The following is a 4860-nucleotide window of genomic DNA, read 5'->3' on the forward strand; positions in this document are numbered from 1 at the left end:
AGGTGGTGGTGGTGGTGGTACGTCATCAATCACTCTAAAGCGTAGTTGACTAATTGTATGCTTTGAATCTAGAAAGTGCTTGGGAATCGGCAAATCTTTACACTTAGTTCGAATCATACTTTTATGCTTCTAATTGTAGTCAATATGGATGCCGCACACATTAATCCTCTCAATGAGGTGGGAGATGCACACACATACACTTTTGCCAGCTTACCTGGATCCAGGACCAGGAATCCAATTAAACATCAGCTTAATATTTGCAAAGAGTAAGCAGCATATGGGGTGGTTATTAAAGCATACCCAAGTTGCTGTTAAAGATAAAAATCCATTCTTTATTCTTCCATCTCTTTGCATAAAAAACGCTTGCAACGTTTCGACCGACACTCAGTCTTTTTCAAGCCTATACGTCATCAATCACTCTAAAGCGTAGTTGACTAATTATACGCTTTGAATCTAGAAAGTGCTTGGGAATCGGCAAATCTTTACACTTAGTTCGAATCGTACTTTTATGCTTCGTGATACGAGAACGAACTTCCATTGTCATCTCGCCAACGTACGCGAGCCCGTATGGAAAGGTAATCAAGTAAATTACGAATGAAGAAGTGCATGAGTAACGTTTTCGAATAGTACATTTTTCACCTGTAAAAGGATGGTGAAAAGTGTCACCTTTTATTATATTGCTGCAGCAGGAACGGGGTGTGTGGTGTCGGAGGTTGTAAGGTCGGAAGCTTCCGGATCCCAAGTCAACTGGGAAAAGTGTGAGAGTCTCTGGCTGGTGGAGGGAACTCCTGATTTCAGGTTCCCAGACACCCTCCTAGCTGCCCAGGAGAATGCTAACATTTTGGGCATCCATTTCGACCACGGTGAATATCCCACCAAAAATTGGGAGAGCAGACTGAAGGATGTCAGCCAGAGGGTCGACCAATGGAAGGGATGGTCTTTGTCCCTGAGAAAAAGGGTGAGCCTTGTCAAAACCTTTTTTCTCCCCTTTTTAATTTATCTGGGCAGTGTCTGTATCTTGCCAGAACCTCTCTGGACGCGGGTCTACAGCCTGTTTTTCCAGCTATTATGGGGCAAAGTCAAACGCGAGGTCACATACCGGCTAAGGAGACTAGGAGGTTTGGCTATGGTAAACCCGGTGGTATTTCTTGTAAACACCTTTTTTAAGAGCGATGTGGCCAACTTCTGGTGTCCAGGAAGGGCTCCTTTGTGGGTAGTCTCTGCTAAAGGGTGGTTTAGGCCTTTCTTCCAGGAATGGGAGACTGGAGGGGTTGTGAAGGATTTCCGCACGCCACACGGACATCTCCCGTCTTACATTGCTCCGGCTCTGAAACTGATAGGTTGGTAGGTTTTGGGTGTGGGGGAGATCAGATCCCTGACAAGGCAGTGTCTCGATCAGTGTGTCTTGATCGCTCACTTTCAAAAACCACTGGCCCTCAGGGACTGCCCGGGTAGGACCAGGGGGGGGGGGCTGCTGTTGTTGAACTCAGCAAGAGTCCCGCAGAAGTTTTGGGATCTGGCCTGGCGCTCCTTCCATGGGAAACTGTATATGAGGGACAATCTGAAGTACAGGAACGCGGACGACACAGATTCTGTCCCTGCGAGCAATGCGCCTCCCTAGTGAAAACCATGGAGCATTTTCTGCTTGATTGTCCTTTTAATACAGAGGTCTATAAACACGTGAGGGCTTCCATTGGTTGGCCTCGGCTAGCTGTCCTCTCCGACTCTGAGTGGGCGTAGGGTGCATTTAGATTTCAGGAGGGCAAGGATCGCTGCACGTTATACCTAGCCTAGTGATTAGGTATTTCACGTGGCACGCGAGATGTCTAGTTTCGACGCGACAGAAAGTCCTCCCAGCAGATACTGTCTGTAGGGACATTCTGGGTGAAATGGTGAAGTTGCGCTCCAGGGACTTGGGGGACCAGGACACGTCCATTGGGAGGTGGAGGGGTTTCCACTTACCCGTGCCCTAGGTTCTCTGACTCCCTTCTCCTGGTGGAGGGCTGCTGCTCCCCCTTCTGCACCTAACAGGTTTTTGTTTTCTCCATAGCAGGTAATAGAATATAGAGTTTTTACAGACATCTGCCTTGGAACCGGAAAAGTATGGTCATGTATGTCCTATGTGCAACAGGTAGTATCTGTATTTTGTTGGGGGAAAAAAAAATATATATATATATAATTTTTCTATTCTTTTGTTTAGGAAAATATAGGCTGCTTTATGGGGGTGAGGGGCGGACCTGGCATGGGGGTAGCTGCTGCAGGCTATTTCCTCCCTCCCTAAAGGTTATGTAGGGTTATTTACGGTTATGTATGGTATGACTGGTGTTTCTTTTTTTTCCCCGCATGAATTCCTTGCACTGGGGTCGGGCATGGGAAAAGACAAAGTTAAAGACACGTCAAGATACGAACAACCTAAGGAAGAAAAATCTGCAAAGAAGGAATTAAGAAGAGTAATGAACTTCTCCGCATATAGTTTGGTGGATGCTTTTGGCCAGTTTTCTGTTCAAGATGGTTTTGAGTATTAAAGATGAATTTGACCTTTTCTCGTTATGTGTTGCAATTTTATAAATAAACAAAGAGTTCCAACTCCGATAGCGTATATTAAAGTTGCTGCAGTTAAAAAGCTCGTAGTTGGATCTTACGAGCTTACCGCGAGGTAAGGTTACCGCCTGTCCCAGCCCCTGCCTCTCTGCGCCCCTCCGATGCTCTTGACTGAGTGTCCCGGCGGGCCCAAAGCATTTACTTTGAAAAAATTTGAGTGTTCAAAGCAGGCCGGTCACCTGAATGCTTCAGCTAGGAATAATGGAATAGGACCCCGTTCTATTTTGTTGGTTTTCGGAACTGGGGCCATGATTAAGAGGGACGGCCGTGGCTATTCGAAGGTCGGAGGTTCGAAGATGATCAGATACCGTCGTAGTTCCGACCATAAACGATGCCAACTGGCGATCCGGCGGTATTATTCCCATGACGCGCCAAGCAGCCTCCGGGCAACCAAAGTCTTTGGGTTCTGGGGGGAGTATGGTTGCAAAGCTGAAACTTAAATGAATTGATGGAAGGGCACCACCAGGAGTGGATCCTGTGGCTTAATTTGACTCAACACAGGAAACCTCACCCGGCCTGGACACGGAAAGGATTGACAGATTGATAGCTCTTTCTCGATTCTGTGGGTGGTGGTGCATGGCCGTTCTTAGTTGGTGGAGCGATTTGTCTGGTTCATTCCGATAACAAACGAGACTCCCCCATGCTAACTAGCTACGTGACCCCGGGCGGTCTGCGTCCAGCTTCTTAGAGGGACAAGTGGCTTTCAGCCACCCGATATCGAGCAATAACAGGTCTGTGATGCCCTTAGATGTCCGGGGCTGCACGCGCGCTACACTGAACAGACCAGCATGTGTCTACCCTTCGCCGACTGGTGCGGGTAACCCGCTGAACCCCGTTCGTGATAGGGGATTGCAATTATTTCCCATGAACGAGGAATTCCCAGTAAGTGCGGGTCATAAGCTCGCGTTGATTAGGTCCCTGCCCTTTGTACACACTGCCCGTCGCTACTACCAATAAGAAGGTTTCTGTAGGTGAACCTGCCGAAGGATCATTACCGAGCTGGAAGAAACCGAGGCCGAGAGGTTTCCGGGGAAACACCAAAGGCCCCACGGGAGCCCGAGCCTGAAACCACCCGACAAAATGCCATCCCAGGACAGGAGAGCGCATCGAGGGAAGAGGCTGCTCTTGCGCGGGGTAAAGGATGTGGCGGCGGCCGAAGAAGGGGTCTTCCGGTTTCAGGGAAGAGCGGGCGAGCGCGTGCCCACAGGGTCTGGCTGCCGACATGGCTGCCTCTTTCTGCGGGTCGACACGCTCTCCCCTAATGGCTTCCCTTCGGCGCCCCCGTCCGCCCCACAAAGCCAGACTATCTCTTCGGTACCAAGTCCTGTCCTGTCTGGCAACCAAATCTACCCCCAGGCATCGCCCGGGAGGAAGGCTGCTCCATCAGGGAGAGCCAGGGGCGCTCTGACATGAACACGTGGCCGGGGGGGGGATGGTGGGGGACGGCGGTGGTGCCGTCACCCTTCCCAGCTGCAAAAAAAGGCTGATCCCGGTACCAATTAGCCCGGACCGTGCCTTCTCTCTGGGCCAGCCTGTCTGTCGTCACGGTGGGCCCGGTAAGAGGGATTCGGTAGGGCGGGTTAAAGTACCGTTGCCCTGCCTGCCATCACTCCTCCCCTCTGTGACGGCGGGGCGAGGGAGTCGGTAGGGCGGGCCGAAAGCCAGGACGACAGGGCCCCCTGAACCCAGTGAGACATGGCCCTGGAAAAAAAGATGCAGGTGGTGAAGTTGCATGACAGAACTCCGTCCGCCTCAGCGGGGCGGTACGGCGGGACAGGGGGTCGAGGGTTGTCACCTCGGGCGTCTCCCCTCTTCCCTGAGAGTCAAAAAACACGCGACTCTTAGCGATGGATCACTCGGGTCGTGCGTCGATGAAGAACGCGGCTAGCTGCGAGAATTAGTGTGGATTGCAGGACATATTGATCATCGACACTTTGAAGACACCTTGCGGCCCTGGGTTCCTCCTGGGGCTATGCCTGTCTGAGGGTCACTCCCCCTTCGATCGTCGCCTCCAGGCGGCGCGGTTGGGGCCGTCGCAAGGGTCCACCGCTTTCAGCGGAGAGAGGAGGCGCGTGTGGGTCCTTTCCCTGGCGCCACCGCGCTCGCTCTCCCTGGCCGCTCCCTTTCGCCCCCCCCCTAAGGCCAGACCCGCTCTCCCTCTCTGGTGCCCCCGTAGTGCCTTCACGAGAGTCTCTCCATGGTAATCACAGGGCTGCCTCTCGAGGCCGGGGCGTGCGCGTCTGGAGAGAGGTGGAGAAA

The 4860-nt window shown here is 51.9% G+C and overlaps 1 non-coding gene across 1 annotated transcript; it reads left to right on the forward strand.

Moving 5' to 3' along the window:
* The first annotated feature begins 4437 nt into the window (after positions 1 to 4437).
* On the forward strand, positions 4438 to 4591 carry LOC136572124 (5.8S ribosomal RNA). The gene has a single exon (XR_010785779.1). It is a non-coding gene; the product is annotated as a 5.8S ribosomal RNA (ribosomal RNA).
* The last annotated feature ends 269 nt before the right edge of the window (positions 4592 to 4860 follow it).

This window comes from Eleutherodactylus coqui, chromosome 6, assembly GCF_035609145.1.
Source record: "Eleutherodactylus coqui strain aEleCoq1 chromosome 6, aEleCoq1.hap1, whole genome shotgun sequence".
Classification (NCBI taxonomy): domain Eukaryota; kingdom Metazoa; phylum Chordata; class Amphibia; order Anura; family Eleutherodactylidae; genus Eleutherodactylus; species Eleutherodactylus coqui.